Source organism: Lineus longissimus, chromosome 4 (genome assembly GCF_910592395.1).
Source record: "Lineus longissimus chromosome 4, tnLinLong1.2, whole genome shotgun sequence".
Classification (NCBI taxonomy): Eukaryota; Metazoa; Nemertea; class Pilidiophora; order Heteronemertea; family Lineidae; genus Lineus; species Lineus longissimus.
Genome location: NC_088311.1, coordinates 2,423,045 through 2,450,723, shown reverse-complemented (window position 1 = coordinate 2,450,723; position 27,679 = coordinate 2,423,045). Strand labels below are relative to the sequence as shown.

General features: G+C 37.1%; 1 protein-coding gene across 3 annotated transcripts in view; it reads left to right on the top strand.

Moving 5' to 3' along the window:
* LOC135485905 (uncharacterized) overlaps positions 1–27,679 on the top strand; it is a 124,065-nt gene that overhangs the window by 84,826 nt on the left and 11,560 nt on the right. For all 3 annotated transcript variants that reach the window (XM_064768278.1, XM_064768277.1, XM_064768280.1), the window contains one exon: positions 2,276–2,330. The gene's annotated coding sequence lies outside the window, so the exon portion shown is untranslated. The remainder of the gene's footprint in view (positions 1–2,275; positions 2,331–27,679) is intronic.

Genomic DNA, 27,679 nt, shown 5'->3' with positions numbered 1-27,679 from the left:
TCCTTGTATATAGAAATATTGGTATTTTGAGAAAATTGGAAAATTCTATCAACGCTCATGTTACCAAGCGATACATTGAATTTACATTTTGATGGAGAAATCTAACCTCGTTTTCGGAACAAATTGTGTTTGGAGTTAATTTGCATAAATGTTTGTGAAATGACCTCAAACCTTGATTCAGCCTGCATGTAAACAAAAGCCCAACTAAGTTAGAGTTTAATGGAAGCACTGGCTTGGAAATTCAGATTTTTTAACCATTTCAGTTTTAGGTGTCTTGGTCAAATGCCATGAGTTTGTTAGGGCATCAGACATGCGAATGACTAGTCATTTTAATGTGTAACTGGAGTTGTCTGCTAAGGAATGTTCACTGTAACTTATGTAATATTCCAATGATGTGTTATCATGGGAATTATTGAATTTTTGTATTCCTTGTCAATCAAAATCATTTAACATTTCTTCCATTGTTCAGCTTTCAAGTTTTGTCTGCTGACAAGAAAAGAATATCAACCATAATTTGTTTTTTTTGTGAAGATTGTCCAATAGTATTCCAATAAGACATAAAAGCTGATATAATTTCATGCATTCCACTTTTGTCCGACGACTGAACTTTCATATTTCCAAAAGAATCTGCGTGGAGAATCTAATAGAATTGCTTTGTCTATCTATTGGAGTTAGACGAGTTATTGATGGAAATCTGTTTAGTTTGATAAGAAGCATTGAAGGGTTTATTAAGCTTGTTTTTGTTTGTCAATAAGTTGCAACATTTATGATGACACGTATTTTCCGTGTTGTATTGTTGATTCTTGAATATTTTATTTTGCACTTTGTAAGCCAATAGTTGTTATATGAAAGGCAATAAAACTGAAGAAAAAAAACATGTCTGACGCAGTTCTTTAAAAGAAGAATACATGAATTTGTTTGTGGATTTGTTTTCTCCGTAGGCATTGAGTGGTTGTACATGAAATGTGCATAGGTTTGTGTACATATGGTGTGCAATGTACTAGGCAGGGCGAGGAGAGTGAAAGGTATGCTTTTGGTCCACAACATCGAAATGGGCAGGACCAGTCTTGAAAATAGTAGTAACGAGGCGTATTCTTGAGAAAAAAACAGCCATGTGTGTAGCCAAGTGTATTTCAAAAGCCTTGAGATGATAAATTGATAAATGCTGTTGTCAGCGTGCTATCAAATATTCCATTCTCTAATTTTTTCTTAATTACATTTGATCAAAATTGCTTAGAAATATATTAAATTTTCATTCAAGCTTAATCTAATTGAAGAATTCTATGATTGGAATTGGCAAGGAATAATCGAATTAGAGTGTCCGATGTTGAAATACCATGCTCAATAAAAGTCGAATTCAAAACTTTTTATATGCTCAGAGCAATTAGAATAAACTTTCTCTCATCTTGCTCTTTATAAAGTGCCTTTGTGAAATTTAATACTGCTATTCTCTTCGAAGTGGGCCGACCACAATCTCCCACAGTCTCTATAAATACTCACTAATAAATAGCTTGAATTTCAAGACTCATTGTAACTCAATTACGGTTTTCAGTTCGAGATATATCAAATTAAATTTGTCTTGGTAGAAATCTTTATAGTGTGGAATTCTCTATGAAGAATATCATTGAATTAACCCACTCATGTTTGCAAACTAAGAATGAGTCATAATCTAAGGTCCTCATGAGGTTAGAGTGGTTTAGGATGCGGTGTGATGTACAGCCTCATCCCAGATTACTTCCAGACAATTTACCACCTTATTCACCAAAACTCTGACCAATCAATCAGCACTTTTCACCCATTCTGATGCATTGCATTGCATTTCTTCATCGTTTGGAGAGAAAAAGATTGCACTGTATGTCCAATGAAAAAAACATTGAAACAGAAAAAAACACTTCATTGCACTGCAGCGTATCATAAGAGAATATGCTTTGTAAATCCCTGTGGGGTTTTGAAATTTGACTCAAGGCGTAGCACGTGGAATTGCAAATTGACCAAGTTTTTGTTACAAGCTGAATTTCCATACTAGTTTTAATCACTGTAATATAATATAGCTGCTTTTTGTAAATGATTGTGTTAACCCCTTCCAACAGATGATATGTGTAATAGTGCTTAACTATCATGGTTGTAGGATGTGCAGTTGACATACTCTATTGAGGTATATGCCCTTATGACATAGTCTTCCCAAAGTTACATGTCTGATTCTGTTCGGGATTAAGGCAAGTCAATTGCATCTTTTCTGCCAATTCTCATAGTTTTCTGTCTTTTCTATTTTCAGAAGTTAAAGAAACCCTACAGGATATGCTGAAACATTAGCCACATTTATCATTCAGGTGAGTTATGTATAAGATATAGGAACAGGCGACACTATGTGCAGTTCCTTCAAACACAGATACTTTTTAATTAGACCTCCAGATGCGTTTCGCCTCATTTGTTTTGCATCGCATAGGCTCATCATTGGGGTTATAATGTGAAATGTCCGATGGTTTTTGTTCAAGTGACAAGTCTGCAATCACACATGAATTTGGCTGATAGAAGAATAGATATTAACTCACATGACAATGAATGTCCGTTCCTATTGATCAGAAGAAGGTCCTGTAAACCGAAACATTGGAATTGATGACATTGTGGAGTTGTCCATTTATTTTCACATTGGTATATGCAAAGGTCTCTCTGAAAAACATAGTCTTGGAGGAATAGAAATTATCCAAAAAAACATTGAGTGTTGACGAACAGGGTACCAAGGTGACATGGTGAGTTATCGTCTATTGTGTTTCAGACAAGTTCTAGTTGCAGTTGTTCCAAGATTTCAGTTTTGAAGTATGAATGGCTAACCTCACATTTCATTTACCAGTTTGACCAGGTTTCTGGCTCAAGCCTTGAGCCAATGTTTAGGTACAAAAGGGAAGTTATTGGCAGCTACATGCATCAATGGCCAAAGCCCCAAGGTTAAGAAGTTGAAGTTACTCAGTTTGCCAAGTGAACTTCCCTCAGACTTCAGCACACCTTGATTACACTCAAATTTAACACTGTTTATTTTCCAAGAAAATATGCACAGAATTCCATAATTTTGAAGCTCAAAGGTTTGTTAGGCTAATGAATCATCTTTTGTTTATGCTGGGATGTTGTTTAGTGAAAGTGCACCTATGTTTAAAATGTTTAGAAGAAGTGAGGCCATTCATCTGAAGAGAGCACTTCAACTTCTTGGCTCCATAAAATCATATGTTGCTTAAAGGGTGAGAGTTTTGAAATAATTAAGGGCAAGCACTTATGATTACTGTGTTCCAGGTGCAGATATACATCCAAAATTATGGACAAACAGTTGATAGAGCGTTTACTTAATTAGTGCTGGGCTGACATTTTCTTAAGACTCTCCCCTTTAACTGCATTTGCCCCTTGGTTTTAACATCTGCAAATAATTTGACAGTAAAATATCCACAAACTATTTTATCACTACCAGCTTGAAGCTTTAAATTTTTATAGCAGTATTGGTTGACTTTTATTTGCTTCAGATGAGTATTTTAAACTATGACATTTTCACCTTTTAAGTGTCAGTCCTCAGATAGACCATGCAAAATGTGATAAGGTGAGGGTCAGTATATTTGAATGAAACCTTTACCATGGGTTAACCATACAAGTGCTCATAAGTTTCACAGTGTATTAGCTTGCACCTCAATGCACCCCTGTTGGTTCTTTGGCCTGGACTGGATCAATTAGGCTTTCATTTAGAAACTGGTAGCAAAAAGACAAATTGACCAAACTATTTGTAGCTTTAAAATTGATAAACACCAACATATCACTCTAATTCCTTCGCTTTATTATCATGTTGGTCACAAAATATATTCTAAAATATTTGGTTTGCCAATTCTGATGTTATAACTAATTTATTCAAATTCGATATTTCAATATCAATTTCATTGAAATCTCAAAATTAAAATCACAATTAGAATGTATTTTGAGGAATATAAGAATGTCTTTTAGGACCAACCTACTAATATACCAAAGAAATTAGAGTGATATGTTGGTGTTGATTATTTTTAAAGCTACAAATAGTTTGGTCAATTTTATCTTTGCTCTACCAGGTTTCAAATAAAAGCCCTTCTGATACAGTCCGGAGGCTAGTCTCTCTTGTGTGATGGTGTATTGACACCCACCTACCGACAGCTTTTAGAAGAACACAGACAGACATCTTCATTCTTGTATTTATACATATCCATCTTGGGAACCAGACACACTCTCAATAGCCTAGCTTCGTGATGCTACCAAATATCATTAATGTCCGCTTCAAAGTGCATAATCCGCTGCTCTCAGTTTAAGTTCTCCACATCTATGCACCGAGATTATGTATAAGATGCACAATTATAGATTTATATCGGTATTTTATAGCTTTGACTTTGCCAGGTTGAGGTTGTGTTTATCTTGGCCCCACCACCGCTGACTCAAGAGGCAAACGTTTCAAAGTTTCCCGAGATGCAAATATTTGTTTCCTGCCGTGGGCGCTTACATATATTGCAGTCAAGTTTAAAGTTTATTTAGATGAATAAAGTAAATACTAGAAAAGCTGGCAAAAGATACAACTTTGTTCTCAGTAGGCTGATTTTGATTGCAGATTTTTCTCCCCCTACCATTTGCAATGCCAATTCGACCACTTCACCAGGGCAACATTTAGCCATCGACTAAATGCTTGTGTCCATTGGATTGGGTCCAAGTCTTGTGACCACAGTCTTTAATCAATAGGTCGTAAACACTTCCTTCTACATAAAATTCTAGAGTGGAATATTCCTTTAGAATTTTATACAGCTAAATCGATAGGTTTTGGTTTTGGTATTCAGCCCTTGAAAAATTTACCAGAGAACATTGCTATCGTGGTTAGGGTAGATAAATGATTGACCTGTATAGCTGCATTGAACTAACTCTGGGGCAGTTTTGCCATATGACTCCTGCACATTCATTTGCATTACTCCATATATGAATCTGACAGCCATGTTGTTGATATGAAACCTGAGTTAAAAGCATTTGATGCTGTTTTGCCATCTCATGAAGGAAAGTGTCTTATTGTTGGGAGCAGGCATCTGTTATTTCTCCAAGTTTTGAACAACACACTTGAGCCATCTCCTGCCCACCAGACTTGAACATTAGAAATATACGGTAAATATGTTCAGAATACATGATGAAACAAACATATCCAAGTGGCCCCTTGGCTCCACTTTTGCTTCTTCTTAACACAGTTCATGTACAAGTCTGGCCGAAGCAATTTAGCACTGACCATCTGATGGCTTTTGCTCTTAATGTTGTTACAAAACTCATCAAGAAAGATCCTCTGCGGGTTTAAGAAATTACCTTTGTTCCAAATCCCTTGACTTATCCATTCGGAAAATGACAAGAACTTGCTGCAATTGTACCCTCTTAGAATTTGAATTCGACTTCAAGCTGACCTGATATTACATGCGAGAAGCTAGACAGCAATAAGTGTACATGGTTATAACCAACCTAGCTGACATCCGCATCTGCTCTTTTGTACCTGAACACTCTTTTTTGCATACAATTGCAGGAGCAGGTTTTCTAGAGAGAAAAAAATATATCAGTCTGGTATCAGCAACTGTCGACACAGAATGTTTAGGTTACATTAGCAGTTAAAGTTGAGAAGAAAGTGTTTCTAGCTTTGTAATTACTTGTAAAAGAGGCTAGGTTAGGTGGCACAAGACACTGATGAGGTGGGTTTTCTTTTTAAAAAGAGGGTGTGCAAGTTCAATTTGTCAGGGAATTGGATGATGCTTAGGCTTGTTTGTATAAGACTGATGTTTTCTGAGCACAGATCGTTGGGGTTATCCGTGTTGTCTTTGTTCTCATGTTACCTTCAAGAAAGGGGCAAAATTGAACAAAGGGATTTTGTGTTCTCGGAGGCCATCTGAAAAAAAATGAAAGGAAAAGGGACACCAAATAAAGCAATGGATATTGCCATCAGTGATATTTTTTCAGATGCTTATAAAGAGAAGAAATAAAGGGAAATTGGTGTCAAATTTATCCCTCGTTTAAAAAAAGGAAACGGATCCCGGATGAACCTGACTAAATAAGACAGAGGGAAAGGTGTATCCTTCCGTCCCTTAATTCAACTCCCTTGGGCATATCTGAATAAAAAGGGTGGAAATATGGAAACACCATAAGATAAAAAGTATCATTTACCCGGAGCAAGTTTTTAAGATGAGTTCAGCCATGGTTGTTTGCTTTCCCTCAAGGGCCTACTTTCATCAGGTAAAAGCAACTAAAATCAATAAGGCCTGAAGAGGTCATATCTTAATGCAAATCACCCAAGGATAAGATTTTAGAAAAGAGGATTTGATGGTGCCGTCTAATAGTTACTTGACCAGTATTATCAGTATCCAAATATTCCTTTTTGCTTAATTACAAAATCCCTGGAAACTTGGAAATTAACCAAGCAAATCCCACTACAATATTCCAGGTGTAACTACTTCAAGATTTGCTGAAGGAGTTGCATCTTCATCTGCTTCAAGGGACTCAGAGATGAAGGGCCCTATCTTTAATCTTCTCATTCTTGTAAGGAATCCAAGTCCAGCTTTTCATCATCTCCTGGATTATTGCCTCCTCAAAGATACCAAAGTATTACATTTGACTTTGGTCAACTCCTCCAGCCATATTCAAGGAGAGTTTTTGCTTGGCAGTATAGCTTGCACTGGTCAAACTGTAAGCTACTCTCCACTTGAAGATACAGAAGAGAGGCATTTCATCCACATATAACTTCTCGAACAAGCATTGGTCAAGACAGGCAAGGTAAGCATGTCGTGATCAAGAACTTTAGAAGACTTGAAATTTGCTTTCCCTAACATTCTAATAATGACACCAGAAAGGTAACATTGCCTAGATGCTTGAATGCAATGAATTGAGTTCACCAGGCTGAGAATGCAGCTTATATCAGCATCGGGAGCTATATGATATGTCATCAGTTTACCCTAGTTTTAAATGCATAGATGGAGGAGCAGGGGGAGTTACTTTATGCCATCTTCCCAAGTCTGTGAGCAGATCCTGTTTTTGTTTCTCATCCAGCATCTGAGTGTAGTTTATCTTGACCATCCTCTTCACCTGCCAACGCACAGTCCATGAGACTCTTTGGCTACAGCTCTTTAAATTTCAAAGTACATTGCTTTGAAGTTGGTAACAACAGCTGACGGTGTAAGTTGGAAGCACATCCAGAACATCAAGATAAAGTACAGTGGAACCCCAGTAACAGGACCACTCATGGGACTGAGGTTGAATGGTCGCGTCACCGGGGTGGTTGCGTTAGTGTAGTTGAAAATCCGGAGACAAAATGCATGATTAGGATTTCCTGCCAAAATTGTTGAACTTATTCATCAGTTCAAAATTCTGAAAAATTTTCAAAGTCAAAATGTTTGGGGCTGATGAGGTTTCTTCAGTTTGAGCAAAAAAAAAATGAAACAAATATTTGGACTTGAAAAAATGTTTTATTGCCTCCAGCTGGCCATACCAATCTACAAGCCAGACCTAGAAGATTGACTTTCAATCCTTGAGTTGAAAACACTTTAGAAAGGTCATTTGGTCTTGCAACCCACACCTATAAATTTCAATTATTGACCAGAGTTGGTTGCCCGATTTGTAGCCAGGAACTTGTATGTTATATCCAGACAGGAAGGACCAATAACGTCAATAGGTACTCCTGTACCGGCTCCGGGAAGTTGGTATTGATTCCGGACTGACCATCAAATTCATCCATGTTGTGATTAATGGAAAGTCATTATCAGATTGGTGTATCAAGAATATATCATTTAACCCATTTATATCTGACTTTTGCTTGTGTTCGGAATGGAAATCTAACCCATAGCGGATCAAGTGGTACTGGGGGTTGATTTAGGATCAATGATTTTGTTGTGGATAACATCATCTTGCTTTGATTGGACGTTACTATAGGGCTGATGGAAGGCTACACAGGGTCATGCAGAACCAGGTAAAGTGGGCCTTTATTAGATAAGCTAATGACCAATGAGGTCAACGATGATCTACATTACATCATGTGTGTGTCAGCAGTGGATGAACTTCAAAGGGTGATTACTATCTAGAGTTGCTAACTTGAAACACCTTAAAATGACTTTGTCTTCTTTTGTATAGACTTAATGTATTCCTCTTACTGTGATGTTCTTAGGCCTAGACCCCACATGTTACCTAGCCTAGGTGATGATAGATTACCGAGGTAATGTCTTAATTTCTTCCTAAATTTCACCGTTTCCCTAAAATATCCTTGTCAAATGCCTATCATTGTCTCAGGTGCATGCAAAACTGTTGCAGAAAAAGCTCCACCTGAGCACCGATTCTTGAGTTCACAGAAACCTCTCTTGTTCAACTGGCAACTTCAGACACTGTGTATGTATTTCACCGAGATCAAATTACCAAAGAAATTCTGCACAACAATTGTTTATCTTCCTTTCCAACAAGCGCTCCTTAAAACCATATTTCAAATGCAAATACCTTCTTTGCGCTAGCTATATTACTAAGGTGATGTTTAAGTTTCGCCGCCAAGTTACAAGCAACTTAATCTCCTGTTGACTTATACAGCACTAAGGATTCCAGGGGTTCGAGCGGCCATTTCTTTTGTTCTTCCCATTTTTCATGAGTTTGAAATTCTAGGTTAAAAAAAATCTAAAGTTATCCATGCAAGGACCGAGATCAAGTGACATGTTGTTAAAGCACAATATGCATTGAGTTTGTGTAGGTGATTGTGCCGTCATCTTCACGTGCTGATATTTGGAGTAATGTCAATTGTCCTCCTGTCTTCTCTCTGCATGCTATTCTGGTTGTCATGAATGGTCAGTCAGTCACTTCCTGTGTCCAGCCTCACAGCTTTCCCTGCCCATGAAGTGTTTGCGTGTACACGACACATACAGCCACGTAATATCGTGCACCTCCCCAGGCTGGTCGAGCTGTTACAAGAACGGATATTTCTTGTGAACTAATCAATATTCTGTAGCATAGAGACAATGGCCAGTGTCCAGTATTACAGCAGCCCTTTCAGCAAAACATCTCTCTCTGCAATTAAAGGTTTTGATTGCTTGTGATGGTGAGCTGGTGTCCTTAGCAGTGGACGGTCAGTCTGTGCTTGGCATTATTCGGTGAATGAAATCAGTGGGTCCTTCTCTGCAGGGCTCCTGATGTTGTTTTAAAGTATGTTTAACTTTTGATGACTGTCCATTTGGCCTATTGTTGCAATTCTGTCAAAATAGGGTACACCTTCATGTAGCTATTTTGAATGAATCTTCATCATCGCTAGCATCAAAATAGCCCAAAAAGGGGGAGTGCTGAACAATAAGCAAATTGTTCCAAAAGTAAGGAGACATAGTTCAACGTATACTAGCAAAGGTTCAAATTAGGAAACATTTCTTTAGTTAACTCCAATGGATTTCCTATTTTGCAACGGATTTGAAAACTACAAAGGTCAAGCCCTGCGCTGGTAGGTTAATGGAGTCACCAAGTACATTGCACCTTCCAATGATTATTCGTGGGTAATTAATACAAAATCAATGTTTGCATCTTACAGTATAAGAGCTTGAGAGTCAATGACATATCTCGCGCATTAGATATTAATGAACGCATCACTTCTTGATTGAAATGGTCGAAGCTTAATTATCGAATAAGCATTGGATTTTCCGGTCCATTTCCATTTTGACGATAATTATTCAAATTTCTTTGACTTTAATCAGTGTCCAAGTTTGCATGATTTAACCCTCTTGCTATAGCTCTAGCTTCCTGTAAACCTCTCTGTTATAAGGAGAGGTTTTTGTCTGTGATTGACCTCTACAATAAGAACAAATTGGTCAGTCCCAAGGATGTCCTGAACCAGTGGGGTCCTCCTGCACCTTGCCTGTGCTAAAACCATGTTTCATTTGAAAATTACCCTCTTTTGATTACATTTGGAAAGGTTAGTGCCATCAGGAGTGTCTGTATAGTTTGCTTAGTGCAACTCCAGGATTGCATGAGTTTGCATTTGGAATTTTTAATGGACTTTATACTGCCCTTCTATTCTATATTTCAAGTTTATGACTGGTTGCTTAGTAACTCTGTGTTTTATTTAATCAGGCACGCATAGGGTATCTTTCAGCTGAACCAGACTTGAGACTTCTCAATATGTACACTGTGAAACATATATTAAACATTTGGTTTTAAATTGTTGAAAGGATTTTGCCAGCATTGAAGCTCTTTTTCCTTGATGCATATATTTGGCTGATCAAGTCAAGTTGACTGCATTAATGTGTGCATTTGACACTCACTTCTATACAATATTGCAGGCTGAAACGATATGTTGTGTTTGGTCACCTGGTTCCAAATCCCCAGGTTATTACCATCAACAAAAAATAAATTCTAATTATTATAACACACCCTGCCATTGTTATAATAAATATTTATTCCATACCCCTGAACTATTGCAGCTGATTTTTAAGATTAACAATAAAATTAATTCTTTATGAATGTGGGTTCGTGGTTGTTTCGAACATGCAGGCAAGCAAACAAAAATCTATTGTAGGCGTTCATGAAACATTCATCATCAATGGAATGAAAAACAAAAGTTTAACAAAGGCTTCATGGGGCACATCCAGTGCACTTAATGCCACTGGAGCATGCTTTTCCAACTGAGGTGGTTATTTCCTTCAATAGATAGAAATGACATAGCAATAGCTGTCATTTAGTTCTTGCAAATTGAAATAAGGTGACCTTTCAACTCCAACCCCAATCCACTTCCAAGTCACACCCCACCCCACCCCACATCCCCAGTTGATTTGCTGATATGGAAAAAGTTTGCGCTGTACTAGGGACTACTGTTATCGGCTCAGTGTGGAGATTGAAGAAGCTTTAGTCATAACTTAAGCAGAATTGCATTGGAACGAACACTGGACAGCTAAAAAATGTTTGAATTCAACATGGAAATGGTTTTTTCACCACCGCAACTCCAAGAATTCTCATCATCTGTATTTTTATTGGCCAAACTCTTGGAATTGAAAGTCTGATAATGTTTCATAGCCACCGGCCACACAGAGCAATGAAGTTGGCGGTATTTAATGGGAAATTGTAAAATAGATATATTGAATTCCAAACGCCATTTAAGCGAGAAGGGCGAGAAATATGTGGTCTGATATCCTCTTTGGTCGTGCACGGGCATTATTAACTTGTCCGAATTGTCGTATTTTGACCTTGCACTGACACACGGACATTTTCAGATTCCGATCACACCAATTTAACTTCTTCATCTGTTTGTTCTGACCAGAGGGGATTTGAGGTGCAAATCGTGAAATGAACTCCTCACAATAGAATTTTGCTCATTGATGAAGCTGGGAGTTCTAAGAACAAAAGGATTGGATCCAAACTCACAGATGGTCAGCCGGTCAGTTCTGCTGGCCGTACTTCTCTATCTCAACTGACCAGTCATTTTGAATAGGTTTTAAGTGTGGGAACTTAATAATTTATTGAAACAACTGTGAAAATGAAACCGTAGGATAAGGTGGCACAGATGGCTGTAGAGATAATTTTCTGTGCTGGTCTGTGGATTTCCTCTCATAACAGGAGTGACCAATCATTTTGAAATTGGCTTAAATTTCACAAATTTCTCAAATTTATGGAAACAACTGCCAGATAAGTCGGACTGGAGCATGCCTACTGGTAGTTAAAGGCACATGAAAAGAGCATTTATTTACTTTTAAAACCAGTAATTCCAGGTAAATTGTTTAAATTCGACATGTGGCCCTTGCAACTAAAAGCAAATGTTCAGCTTGTGCAAATGTAACTTTTCAATTAAGGTGAAGAAACTGTGCCAGCTGGGAAAGAAAGTAAACTGTAATTCACCAAGTTAACTTTGCAAAACTGTATATTTTCCATGTGTAAAATGTACATGCACACTGCCAAGTTAGAATGTAACTTTCTAGATTCTGTCCCAATGCAACTTGAGCATATTTTCCTGTACTTGACTGTGCATTAAGTGTCCAAAATGTACACTTGGTGTCACCGGCTTGTCATGAAATGTGCCTTAAAGTGGAAGTTCGATGTTCTGAAACTGTAAAATTGATATTACTAAACCTGGTCCCATCATTTACAGGTACAGCCTGGTTTGATGATAGTGTGAGTTATCCATCATTAACCTTTTTACCCCCACATCAGCGTTAATTTGTTACAGGGTGCACCTTGCATGTGTGTACCAGTGTGTGTGGCTTCGGAAGATGCAGTTCAGACTGAAGCCTATTAATCAAGTGGAACTTAAACCCAGCTATTTAACTTGTTTAGTCTAGGCGTCCATGGATAAAAGTTGCAAAATTTAACTCTAGTTTTTGTTGTGAGAACTGTGACAGTGTAAATGGCAGGAAACCCTACTCTTGGAATCAAGAAAATGAATTGCAAGACTTTTAAAGTGATTGATGCATCTCTCTGCATATTGTTCATTTCACCTTCAGCCCATCGTCCTCTCACACAACCATCAGACGACTCTGTTTGCCAACTTTAAAAAACATTTTAATCAAAAAGGCCACCACAAGTCTCCATATGAGTAAATCCCTTAATATCAATTTCAATTGACATCATCTGAATGCAAGCAAAAAATATGACTATTGGTCGGCTTGGTAGATGCAGGGAGCTGAGGTCACACCATTTCACTACATCCTTTCAATGAATATAGAAGCCGGGCAAATTAAATTGATATTTTTCCTGCGAGGATGAATTAATCTGTTCCATTTAATTGAAATCTCCATTGCTCAATCAACGTGTAAGATTTATTTGCAGTTTCGTATGATAATTTTATTAAGTTCTTTAATAGGACGATAATCAGTGATAAATTGCATCGTGATGAATTATCTCATCCTTGTTAAAATTTAATCTATATCTGCATTGGTTACTGCCGGCATCATCTGTGTTCTCGTGATGACATTAGCGAAGAATCACCCTCGTCATGCCGCTATTAGATGCTGGAGGATGTCACAATACAACTGCCGCCAATTGAAAGCGACACGTTTTGTCATTTGAAAATGCATTGTTTGTTTACTGCCATCAGCTTGTGTGTGTGTGCAGTGTTGGGGGGGGGGGGGGCATGTGAGTGAGGTGGGTTAGGGGAAGGGGTTTGCTTGAAAATATCCTCATCACAGACAGATTTTCATGGTTTCTGACCTTGTGCCTTTAAAATGACACTTGATGGAACCTTACCTATTGTTGGTATGCAGAGTATTTTGCTTTGGGAGATTTATCATTGACTGTAGTGACTGTATGCACAGTACAGGAGATGTTCAAACTATGTCATGATTCATAAGTGGGTCGGCCATTTTTAGACATGCACTCATTGAACTTGGCGGGGTAGTTGTTTTGGCGAGTAATGAATGCCGCATAGCAAGTCTGTGCTGGGCGCCTTGTCCGATTATCGAAGACATCACTGGTAAAAAGACACCATTGTAGGTTATTGCGGGCTCGGTTCTGTGAGCACCTAGCGTGATTCTGATTTCAATCCAAGGTGTCTTTGTAGACATTGAAGAAATCCCTGTGGGTTATGATAGACTTACATACAATGTCAATGGTTAACCAGTATTTCACCTTTCAGGTGCCTATTGTGTCCGCGTTGAGTTTTATGTGAAAAGTTTCCTAAACATTTCATTAAATTTCAAGAAATTGTCACGGTTCTATGCAAAGCTTTATTTTCATTGTGGATAGAGCAATGATAGTTTGAGTGACGTATTTTAATGGGCAAGTTTGCACTCACTAACCCTGCTGTGTCGTCAACTTGATATTGAGGCTATTTTAAATGAATTCCCAGATTATAGCGACCACGAGACCAGATTGATATTTGAAATTGAATGAGATCTTAGAATAAGATGGGTGTGGCACAAGCCTATGGTTCTTGCTCCTATATGTAGGCATTGTAGTAAGCGGCTTAAAGTACACTCATAAACAAGCAACTAAGGGCAACTTTGAATTGGAATTTGGTGTCAGGTGTTTCAAATTCAAAAATCTTGTCTTGTAACTCTCATAAATCTTGAATAAAAGCCAGAACAGGGACTGATAATAATTTGGTAATCATCATTACCTATCGTTCTTGGAAAAAGTTGTGAGTAAATTATACGATTTGATCTTTAAAATACAGTACCAAGGCCAGTCATAAACTTTCTTTCTTTAAATTCCTCCTTTAAATGATCTGTTGCAATCTTCTGGCCTTCACTCACATGTTCTTGTGCAGGTTGGTGCTAAATTACCTCTTTCTTTTGAAAATGTTTGAAATAACTCGGCCTTAGACGACTATATGTTCGAGATATTTTCATAAATTCAATCCATCCTCCCACAGCAAGCTTTTGATTCACGTTTAAAGATACATTTCTCAATACAAGGGATCCAAAGACTTCAGTTAAAAAGGGTCCCAGGGTGGCTGGAATCTGATCAGTGAGATCCATGACTTGGACCCAAGGGGCCTTTCAAAATGTAGCTAACCTTACTTAATCAAGCAGTTCATACTAATCCCGGCTCTATTTCAAAACGTATTTAAGCAAACAGACAACTCAGAACAAATAATATTCTTATTAAATACAAATATCATAAAGCTTTGAGGACCTAAGTAATTTGTGGACAAAATAAATAAGAAAAAAGAAAGAATTCTTGAGTTCGACTGGGTAAACATGGTGAAATGCCACAGGCATGACAGGCTAACCCATGTTCAAAATTCTGATAGAAAAACACTTGGGTTTCAGATGCCTGTACTTTTTTGGCAATAAAATATGGAAATACCCCGGCTATATGGTATTTGCCAAATTTACTTTGTCCCAGACAATTTGCACTTTAATAGCATAGGTATACATAAAATGATGGTAAGATGTGATATCAAATATACTCTATTTGTTCCTGTATAATTTTCTCTCATATATATTTGAATAAATTTGTTGCCTCAGGTAGTTGATTATTGGCTTTCAATCGACGCGAGAAGTGTGCGAGACTCAGTCAGCCATGAGGCGGCAGAGTTGCGATGGTTTTTCCTTTGTTGAAAAACTTGTTGAATTGACTTGGTAAATATGGAGTGGGCTGAGGTGACTTTTCCAGTTTCGACTCTGAAAACCATTTTCTTTTGTATCAAAATGTAGTCATTAACCCTTTAATGGCAAGGGCACTTTTTCAATTACAGTATGAACCTTCTGTGGACCCTAAAATGAGTCATCAGTTCCAACACAGATGTTTGAGTTAGATAATATTTCTAATCCAGTTGGTGTAACTTTTTGTAAACCAGAAAACTTGTTATATATTTTCGTGAATTATTCAGTGACAATTCACTTCTTTATTCAGTATCAATAATGAACTCATTTAATTGGCAGCACAGGCCAGTTACATAACCAGGCACATGTCAAGTCACAAAACAGTGTTAAAAACCATGTCGAGGCTTAAATTAAACCCAACAAAGGACATAGCAGAATAGAAATTAGCGTCTATTAAAGATGCATGAAGCATCTGCCTTGTTAAGTTACATAACAGAAAATTGACCATTATATAAAGCTGGCGTGTGCTTTGTGCAAGCAGGGAATTTTAGTGTTAAATGTATGAATAGGATCATTTATCTTATTGAGAGTTCTCTGTATTGTTTACATTATTCATGGTCATTATTTGTGTTTATTCAAAAACAATGAATGTAATAATGTCCCATTGTTAAGAAGTGTGTCCAACTGGTTGGAATTTTGGAATGAATGTGCTTTGTTTTAAACCTGGTTCTGGGTAGTAACTTTGGACAAAAGCCTTTGTGTTTTGTGGACTCTTCACTTAACCTGTTCAGACTTAGAGTGCCTCCTTGGGTTTTTTAGCAAGGATCATTGAATATTGTCTTGTCAATTAAAATGGGTGGGAAATTTGTCTCAATTCAACAGTGAAAGAGATGACACTACTTTCTTCATTTCGGTCCATTGAGTTACTGTTATGGTCAAAAGTATAATCCCCAGTATTGTGCAGATTTTTCCAGATTGTTGTCTGTGTGGGGACTGTTGATGGAGAGCAGGAAAATGTTGATTTTGTTACCAATCTCAGTCAGAGTAGATAGAGCAACAATGTGAAAGTTCAATTTCAATTCAAAATTTGAATAAAAATCAGTTATAAAGTGGGTACTTAAAACGCAATGACCCATGGGTGTGTGTGACCTAAAACTGTCTTCAGTGACATGTTTTGTGCACATAATACTCTATCAAAGATTGGGCGATAATTGCAAAATGTAATTGAATATAAGCATTATATTTAAAATGTTCAATGCTTTACTCTGTGAACTTTCATTATAGTTTTTTCACCCAATCCAATGCCTCAGGCTGTTTAAACTTTAAATAGGCTATTCATTACTTGCCGGAGGTCGCATGGGGTGTACAGGAATCGCAAGCATATTCCATTTGATGGGCATAAATACCAGATTGGATATTTTGAGATCATAACTTTTGTCTGAAGGTATGGTATATGACGACCTTTCTTCCAAGTAAAACAGTGGGCTAAACATTTGCCACGGTTGATTAAGCCAGCTAATTATGATAATCCAACCGGAAACAAGTCAGCTGGAACTTTGTTAAAGTATTTTGTTTTGCAAAATATAATCTTAACTCTTATTAAATTCAGTATTTAAGTTTAATCCCTTTTTAGTCCTTCTCAATGTGTATGAAGACTGATGCATTGGTGATTAGGGTGTTATTGTACACAATGACACCCCTAACCTCACCTTTCTAGGATTAAAAAAGCACTCATTTGATTGACAATTACCCATTCAACACCAGCTGTCAATCACCTGGGGTCCAAATTGAGTTTTTAACAAGTTTGACTCTAGCCAGAGTATGATGTAACATTGCCACCAATTAGTATATGATTGGACAAATTTTAGACAATAGTGATTAGCATGGTGGGGAGGTTACAGTTGTTTAAAGGTCCTGGACTAACAAAGACCTCAGGCCATTGTGGAATAAACACATTAGAAGAGTGTGTGCATGACAGGACTATTGGTCAGAGGTTTGTGGACTGAGATATATTTTGGTGAAAAAAAATTGTGCTTTTTTCATTGCAAGAAAAGGGTGTCAATTTATTCAGTTCTGCTGAGGAATACCATTATGCAAGGTAAGCTTTACATTGACTTTTGACAGCCTGTTGCAATGTTTTTGTGTTTTTGAGTTTCCTCCATTGACATTGTATGAATCTTGTATGAATCCTGAATCATGCACACATGTGATGTGTGGTGTAACTTTAATTCGAGGTTTTTTTTGAAAAATTTTAGTTAAAAAGCAACTTTCAGTGTAAAAAAGTAATGTTATGACTCTGAAGCCAATGTTGATTGAAATGTCTACAGTGATTATGTCCTTTTGTCCATAGACTTCTGACATTTGACATGTTCTCAAACTCAGTTCTCTCCATTTGACTCTTCGATGGATATGACCCTATCCTGCCCCAAGTTGGCCCACCAAGGCCTGATGATATTCCCCCTTCCTTAGCATCGAATCTCAGAGCCTCGTGTGACAAGGTGCATGACCCCAGTACAAGTAGGCCCGTTCTCTTTAAGAAACCAAATGCACTTCCCACTTGCTATAAATATCATTGTAGGGCTGCCATCAGCTAAATTGTCTTTTATTGGAAGTATTTCAAATCAAGGATGAAATAAAACCAAATTGAGTGAACCAGCCGAAATCACCTTAGTAGTCCCCTGTGACAGATAAACGCCAAAGACAATCTCACGACTGTGACATGTGCTATATATTCGTATAATCCACTCAAGTCAATCTATCAGATAAGTTCAAGTCGCTGTCGAAAATCCGACAAAATTCCATGAGATTTTGACATTGTGTCACAGAATTGATGTATTTGGTTCGAATTTATAGTATTTTAATTTGTGTTGTGATTACGGTCGTCCGCTGGTTCAGTACGCTGTGATATCATGCTTCTTAACACGATGCCAGCCATATTGATTTTGAGGTAGCCAAGTATCGTTTTCAAATTTGTCAAAAATTAAGTGGGTGCTTTTCTTGCGTGGATGTCAAACGTGACAGCGGCAGAACGAGATTCCATTTAAATCTAATCCCCTGTTCAATTTGTTTGAACGGGCTCGGTCCAAAATCAAACAGAGTCTCTATGATATCTCGAGGCAAGACAGACTCTTTGCAAAAAGTTATCTCATTTTAAGTCCATTACAGAAATGATGCTTTTTAAGATGGCAACTTTGAAATAACTTTGAAAAAAATTCGAGATCGAATTTTGAGTTCTTAGATGTGGCTTTGGAATTGAAATCTAAAAAGATGAAATTCATCAGAAATATCCATCAAGATTCCAACTTGGATTGGAATTTTTAACTAAATGCCTTTTGTTGGGAATATGATTTCTGGTTGACTTCCACATCAAATTTGAAGGAAAAAGGTTAAGAAAAATATGAGCTGCTTTCAGATGAGATGGCAAGAGAATTTATATAAGATCATAAAGCAACCTTCCGCAAATCGATAAGTCTGCGGACGTCCAAGCGTTTGAAGCTTGTGGCATAGTTTGAACATTGTTTTTTTTCCTTGACTAAGCCTTGAATGTCATCTTCAGTCATTCAATGGATAGTTAACAGGCAAAGTCATATTTGTAATTGATTCTTGGATGGTATTTTGATGAAGTCGGGATTCTCTGTGTGAGCTTTGAGCAGTGTTTTTCCTTTGGCAAGATGCTTCCACCTCAGTTCGGGTCTACATTTTAGCTCCATCCTCAAAGTGGTTAGTGGTGACACATCCAATACCTCAAGTTCGGTATCAATACCAGGAACCCCCATTCAATCATTGTGATATGCTATCACAGCAGGGTGCTGGTACCCTCACAATAGCCTATAGTTCAAACAATTCAATTGTCAAACCTCACGTCCTGCCATCAGAAAGATCACTGTATCATTTTGATATGTTATTTTTATCTCCATCAAGTGGCAAATCCGTGTGACATTCTTCACTGACGATCGACCATTAAACACCCACGGCAACTTTTCCTAAACTAATCACAGCATCATTGATTCCGATGACTAAAAATTTCGTGAAGAATTATCTAGAAGTTAAATAAATAAAAGGCTAATTGTAGAGCCTTGTTGTGTATCCTTCCAATTGCTTTATAATCACAGCAAAATACGCTATATGGTATTATGATTGCACTGGAATTATCTAGAGACTCTAGAACGTTCCTATCACCACACATTGTGAGGTTTGGGTGTGTTTTTCTGGAAAAAATTATTTACATGAAAAAATTGGCTATATCATAATGGCCTTTGATCTATTCTGAAGCATCAAACACAGATGATTTTATGTACAAATGGATATATACACTGTGTTAATGTTTTTTATGTCATCAGCTGGTTAGTTTGATATATATTTTTGTCTACTTAAATACATCGCATTGTACATAAGAATTGCCTCTAGCATGTCTAGTTATGTTGAGGTACACTTTACGTTCCTGAAGATTTACTGATCAATGTTTTCTCCGTCTACTCAAGGGTGAGAATTGAATCTTGTATATTCATATCATGAAACCATGTTTCGCTCATAGTCTTCTTTATCTGCCGAACCATTCTTATCCCGGATTTATTCTTTCGTTCAAAATAAACCCAGGACATCATTTATACTTCTTAAATGCAACATTCTCGCTAAGCTTGCAATTTAGTAAATCATACGCGCGCCAATCCTCTTTACTGAAATATCTTTTGAAGTTTATTGTCAATTTAAAATGGCAATTTGAATTCATTTCATCCCGGATTTTATCCACAGTTTGTTATCGTTTGGATTGCACAAAGCCCCTTCGATAATGTGTCACTAATACCATTTCAGTGAAACCTTATTTGATGAAATCCATTCAGTGTTGAAGAAATACTGATTAGTTGAACAATTCTTAACTGGGGCGCTATAGTATAGGGGTATTAAAGTAAGACACTATTATAAGTATTGGGATTTTATTTGAGCTTCGCTAGTTTGAAATAATCACTTAAGTATAATAATTCACGGTATAGCAATTCGTTATAACGAGGCGACTGATCTATATGGATAGGTTTAAGATGAAGAACGTGAGCAGAATAGAACATTAACGATCTTATCTATTTTGAATTCTTAGCCAAGTTTTTAAATGCTCAGTCATGGTGGTCTCTCTGATACATGAAAGCAAGCATACAGTTGACAATGGCTAGATTCGAATGGCAACATGTCTGTGTGTGTCATACAATTAAATTTAAAACATTTCCTGTTTAGAAAGTAATTTGCCCAGACTGGTATAAACAATGGATATGGTTCTAGGAATTGGGAGTGCTTGGACTGCCATTTACCTTGCTGTTTTAGCTTTATTTTCTTTCATTGAGTGAAAGTTTATTCAGTGAATGCTCCTTCATGGTAACTAGCCAGTGCTTGAATGAATAGATAACTAGGTGAATGGGATGGGGTGGGGTCAATACAGGTCCTTGTGTTGACTGTCACAGCATAACACTGGTTTAGAACCAGACACAGAGTCCATGGACAAATGCCATCAAATGAACAACCATGTGTGAATCATACCTATAATGAATTGAATCGGTTTGGTTTGAACCCTGGAAACTGTGTGGTGAATATTTTGGAACATAAGCATAGGCAGCCCCTTTCAGATTAAGTTATATCTTTCAACATTACCGGAGGATAACAGACATTAACGTTGCATGATGGACGGATCTTTGCGAAATTTAATTTTAATTTCCATAGATTGAATTGAGCTGCGATTATTGATAGGGGGCTTAATCTGGTTTGTTTTTCATTCCCGACAGCTGGACAAAACCAATTGATCAAGTTTATCGGATCAAACTTGCTTATTGGATCTTGGTCCTGATCTGTCATCAATCACTGCCCATGGTCAGAAGCAGCCACCATGGGCCAACGCCACAATCGTGCACATAAACAGCGCGCTTTAATCTCCTCTGTTAAACCATGTGACAGCAAAATGAGTTGACCGCGGAAATCGTGACTGAAGTTCCATTGTAGAGATTGTCAGCCTGGTATAAATGGCGATACATAAAAACAGACCTGGATCAAAGTATCGTCATATCGTCATATCGTCATCAAGATTGAAGCCCTACTGCACACTGGGCATGCTCAGTGGAGGGTTGGCTCGGGTTAGGTGGCAGAGATGTTAAAATGGAACTGCATTGAATGCTAGTGACATTTCCCAGAATTAGGTGGCGCTGTTACTGTTAAAGGTGTATTTTGTGCATGGCATCAATCATTTTTGTAAAAAGTCACCGGGATTTTACGAGTTGTTCAAACTGCTGTGCAGCAGATTGACAACCTATGAATTTGATGATGATCAAGTAGACCAATGTTGCTCCCACCATTGTGTCTGGCAGCTCAGCAACGGTTGGCCAAGGTCTTAGCTAATACTGATGAGTCATAGTGACACTGTCAATCAATGGTTAATCGATTGACAGAAGAAAAGTTGTCACAACACTACTTTTAATTCCTTTTTTATTTATATGGAGGAAGATCATTCAGACCTGGAAACGTCAAGACAAGTACCACCCAGGGTGGTCTCAGTGAAAGTGTTTCAAGTGATACGAACTTCATAGGGTACATAACCAAGTAGTGATTTTATGTTTTTACATATCAACTCCACTATTTTCAATCCAGTGGCTGCTTTTACAAGTTAGTTGGTCTCACTGGTGTTCATATCATAAATGCCATCAGTTTGAAACATTCTTGAAAGGTATTATCGAAGAACCCTGGAGCCTTTTATACTCCAAACCTTAAGTTTTATAGCTGAATTCCAAATACTGTGCTCTTAAGTTTTACCTGAGAAATGTAAACCATCCTGTGGCTGTATATATTAGCATGACTTTTACGAGGTCCTATGTACCTTAAAGTTCACCCTTGGCTGCAAAAGTGAATTCCTGGCTGTTTTCCTATCTCTGGTGAACCTACAGCATAAGGTTGAAGAGTTTACGGTACTTGTCAAAACTGTTAACAAAGATTTGGTGAAATGTTTTTCTACTCCCCAGAGGATGGAGGTTAAACACTATCAGTTGGTGAGTGGGCATGGGAAAATAGGAACGCTTGGGTCTATTTGGAACAATGCTTCCAGTGGCAAAATATCAAACTACAGTGAAATTGTATCATCTCCAAAACTGGTGCTACACTGAAATCCACATCGCTTAAATTCTCATTTGAATTGAGACAATATTTGCTCATCCTCTCCATTTCGTCTATATAAATTTTTGCCAGTTTTTGAGATCGCTCCTCACAGCATTGAATCATCAGACAATTTGAGTGATAAGTACTTTCGCCAACTTCCTATTACTGTATTTGAAGATCCTGTATAGATTTTCGTGCATCTTATAGCTCTCCGCTTCTGCCCAAGTGACGAGACTTAACTGCGTGTGGCGACTTGTGAGAGATAGGAAAACACTTGGAATCAGGACACTTCATTGTAGCCTTTTGATATCTTTGCCTCAAGTGGCTCAGTGTTGTCTTGTAAAGAAAGTTTGGATTTCTTTCTCTCTGTGATATGTCCTTGAAGTGGTGTTCTTGAAGTTGGAATATTTGGCAAGGTGAATATGTAAAAGTGAATTTTAATGGGTTTTTTCTTAAGAGAATCTATTAAACTTGTTCTGCTTTTCCAATTCATGTATTTTCGATTATTTTCTTGTTTGTTTGTTCAGAATGTTATGATGGTATTTGAAAATTGCTTATTTTTGTGCATTAAATGAATTGATAATTTTTTGTTGCTGAATTCATATTCGTTCTTCGGTTGACAAAATATTGGAAAGTATTCAACTTAGTACTTTTGTCTATTCAAATCAGTATGTTTCAATCATTTAAAAGTAAATTTCAAAGCTTCAGTTTCACTTGAGGCGAGTGGGTTCCATATCTTTTTCAATTCCATACCCAATCTACATGTAAGTATGATATTGTACTCCCCTTTATTTGAGACACCCACAAATATTTGTTTGTTCAAGTAAACACATCTTCTCCAAACATGCTAAACACAAATTTTTGGAAGAAATGCCTGAATTTATTCTTTTGATTTTGGACAAATGTTCACAAATGGCAAGAAGGTGTGAATGATTTCCAACTGTGATTATTCACAGTTTAAACATTTTCAATGAAATGCTACAAAATATAATGTCAACTTACTAAAGTGTGAAAATTAATCCTTTGGTTATATTTGAATTCAAGATAGAATTAGCCAAGTTGGTGACACTTACTGCTGATAGATTTTAAACATATGAATTTCTAGGAGGTGTGAAATATAATCTGAAATGGTTTCCCGAATTAAATAGGTGCCCTAGTGATAAGTTTATCAGCATTCAAAATCAAGCGTGAAAAATACTAGAATATGAGGTGTGAAAAATGATGCCAAATATTTAACTTTTTGTTTGTTTTCCTCCTGATATAAGAAAATTGGAATGAGAAGATCTCCTTAGAACTTGAGGATAAATTGCATTCTGTGTTTGCAGTGCCTGGAAGTTCAAATTACCCAACTACTTGTAAAAATGATGTGTGAAAAATAATGTCAGATTTCACTGTTTTGAGTATTGGTTGTTGTGATGATTTCAAGTCAAAATTGATGTTTTTTTCCACCCTGAGAATACCTGAGACAGCAGTGTAAATCCATACACATCATAAACTGCTACACTTTAACCTGGGTCTACTTTAAGTGAAATTACTTTGCCAGACAGTGATTTGATTATGGTTCTTCAACTTGGGAAGAAGAAACTCAAGATAATTTTCTACCAATTACTTGGTGAAATGGCATTACAAAATTATATGATTTCATTACAGTTAGATGCATGGTGAATCATTAGAAAAAGTTGAGGCTGCGGCATTAAAAGATTTAGATGTCTGGTGAGATTGTAAGTGCAGCCATTTGACCCTTTGCTGTCTGATACAAAAACCGAGTTACATTGTGATGTAATACTGTAAAATCACTTCACTGGGGTATCTAACATACCTGGATACATGCATTGACATTTTAACCCTTTCATATCTGGTGACCCCCCATGGCGGATCATAAAAATACATCACTTGAACCCCAGCAAGGTGCGGTTCATGCAGTTGCACTAGTTTATTAGTTACTAGCTTTGAATATGTGTTGAGTGTCAGTCGCATTGCTACTGGCATTGCTACTGGTATTCCTCTACAAAATGTATGTGTCGATGGATGATATGGTGCAGCTGTTCAGAAAAAAAGTAGCAACTCTCTCATTTTAATACACTTTGCCTTGATTCTAATCGAAAAGTCAATATAAAATAGTAATAACTTTATTATGAAGTACAGTGTCTTGTGTCAGCTGAAAGGTGACAATTTTCAATTCGAGTTTAATTGAAATGATCTACGTTTGCGATCAGTTGAGCGAAGCTGACACTGTGCAGCGCAATTAAAGTGATGAAGACTGGGCTGTTGAATTGAATATTTTCAACCCCACTGTTTTATTCATTGTTGGAGAGGCTGATCTCATAAATGTAAGCTATTTTGATATCATTTGAAATTTATTGAGATGATTGACTGTTTTCCTTCTGAAATCAAGATGAGTACAAGTTCTCCTCACTATATCTGCTGGGTGAATCATGTTAGGCAGCAAATAAAAATCAATTTTAGGCGGCCTTAAATTCTCAGTATTAATTAGTGAAATTTGATAGTGTAATTAGTGTCGATCCAGAGATGGTCAATACAGATTTCAAGGTCACTGTGTACATTTCTTCATTTTCAAAATGGCTGCCTGGCTTGGAGACTGCATTCAAACGATCGAAGACAGCTCCGGACCCTGCTGCGACTTTCAAAGTGAAATTAATTATCAGCTGTCGTCATGTTTAATTTCCAACTGTCACCACACCCATCGCTGATCAATACCTAAAATACGTGGATGAATTCAGAGAATATAACTGCTGGTTTCAGTCATGAACTAATAATCAAAACGTTGCCTGGATTCTTAATGAATTAAAGGATGATACCAGCATTGCCTTGTTGGCTTTTGTTGTGCCTGCACCAGATGTTTGTCTCGTCGGGAATTCATGATTTAAATAATATACTCAAACGTGTGACGTCCTCACTTCCACACTGATCAAAATCATATCAAATCGCATCATGTGATCAATAGCGAGGCTGTTATGGCATCCCAGGAAGCTATTCACACGATTTCTGAGCAAGTGAAATGGATGAATACATGCAGCATTGGTTATTAGACTTTATGAAATCTGCTTCAATTTCGCTTTTATCTGACTCCTTGAGATTGATGAGCCCAGGGTCATTTGCATGCTCCAACCCATGCACTGTCTGCTTATCGCAACCATGGTTGTTTTATGAGACCGAAATGAAATTCTGACCAGATCGTGCTGCGATCAGCAAATGGACAAGAAGTGAAATTTATCCATCATTAAGCACTTGAATCTCAAGCAGAACTCATAAACCTCTATAGAGAGCATGGCAAGGAATTAATGTTTATTGATTTTGAAGCCCTGTGTTATATTAGTGCAATATTAATCAGGACCTATATTTAACGTCAACTCCTTAATGGTTTATTGCTGGCTGTGGATTAAAAACGGCTGCGATTCAAGCAGTATCATTTGTTGTCAAGCAAAATGTTTGAAGGCGTGATTGTTTGAAAATGCGCTCAAACTCTGAAATTATGTTTCGATTTAGAGTAACATATCATTAATGACATTGATTTTCTTCTACATTTGAGACTTAAAAATACTTGTGTTACTCATGGTTTGGGTTTGAAAATATCTCATAGCTACGTATGAAATCAACCAAATTTCATGTCTTTTTAGCAAATAACATACAAACAGCATTTTCATTTGACGTCAGTCAGCCTCAATAGGACAATTAACCATTATATAACGAAACCACATCTAAAATTCACAGGTCAATATTGTCACTAATGACTATTTCCACATTTCTCCACAATCAGCGTGAGCCAATTTTCACTTCTAATGCTGCATTGAAAACATCAGTCAAAGTGTTAGAGGAAATAATGCACCAAAACAAAGCCACGTAATTGTCAGTGGAAACTAAATCAATCTGTTTTCAAAACAAAGCGTTAATGTAATCATGGCCGTCTTCATTAACAAGTCCAATAAACACAGAGTTATATAAGTTATGAATAAAAACCATGATTATGGTGAATTTTCAGTTCTTTAGTGGTAAAACTAGGTAATTAGAGGCTTTGTTTGTTCACAGTGAGCGGTGGACCAGGCTCCCATGAGCACTAATGAATGATAATTATTATGACTAATCAAAAAAAAATCATCAGTGCATTTAAAAACCATTCATCATGTGCACATTAGGGCATTGCTCCTGTTTGACGCATTGAAATTTGATTCCCTTGTTTGATGACCTAATGCCCAATGTCATGATATTATTACATAATATTCACCTTAGAAACCAAGTGATAGCATCAGAGGTTATGGACTGTTAGTTGAAGCTTGAACAATAATGGATGTTTTGTTAGCTCTATGGAGAGGAAAAAGATATAACCAGTTGAAATGAATTTTGGCCAAATCCCAGCTCTCACCAGTCTCAGTTTCACCATGGTGTCATCTCTTGGCTATTCAGAGATATTCAAGTACTGTACATCATAAACATTGTACAATGAGTCACCAGACAAACATTTCCAATCTTCTAAAAAAACGGATCAAATTTTCTATTGAAATGTCCCGTTTAATTCAATTCATGAAACTCTACCTTAATTCAACAATATCTGCCTCTACAATAAAGGGTTAATCAGGATTCAGCGTCCAGAATCGATGATTCCGCCATGACTAGAGACGGAGAAAAACACTTGAGACTCTACTTGAAATTGAATGGTCTTAGGCATCCCGTTGGTCCCTCTACTCAAGACTGTGTATCTAGCTAGCATGTCTGTATTATAGCTTGTACATATAGCACTGAAAATGCCAAGTAAAATTTGAATGAAAGGAAGAAAGTGGTGAAAAAAGATAAAATGTGCTGCCATCGTTTGGATAAACTTTGATTGATACGATGGTACATGATAGGGATGGAGGTCTCAGGACAAAGTGATCGAGATATGTACGCACTATCTTGAGTAATGGTCAAGAAAGTTATTGTTGAATATTTCTAGAACATGATTTATAAAGAAGATGCTGATAGATCTTGCTACTAATCTGGAATTGCAGCCTTGAAATTTAAATATCAAATTAAGGTCAATGACAAGGCACAAATATGATAAAGTGATGGAACTATTATCTTAGTAATCTTGAAGAAATTAACACTTTGCTCAAACGGTTATAAAATGCAGGCATGAAACCTTGAATGTTAGAAACGTTTGAGATAAGCTGAAATTTCTCTGAATATCACATTACGTTCATTATCTGGTGAATATTTTTGTTGACGTAGCTTTTCGTGCGGTTATTTTACTCTGTTGATAAACCTGCGATCATGCCCAAGAACTCATTCAAATTTGGCTAAAATTTCAGGATTGATCAAACACGTTTTTGTGTGAAGAGGAAATGGCTTCTTCGTATTGAATCACATTGGTTAGACTGGTTCTATTTGGTTTGCAGGACAAAGGGCCACAGATCTTTCACCATCAGAATGAGTCATTTCAAGTGAATTTCCACACATTTTGTCGAAAATGGCGGAAAATATTCCAGAATTTGAAAACTTGATTGTTTGATCTAATCCTCTACTATTTCTCACCACTTTCACGCATGCATATTTCAGCA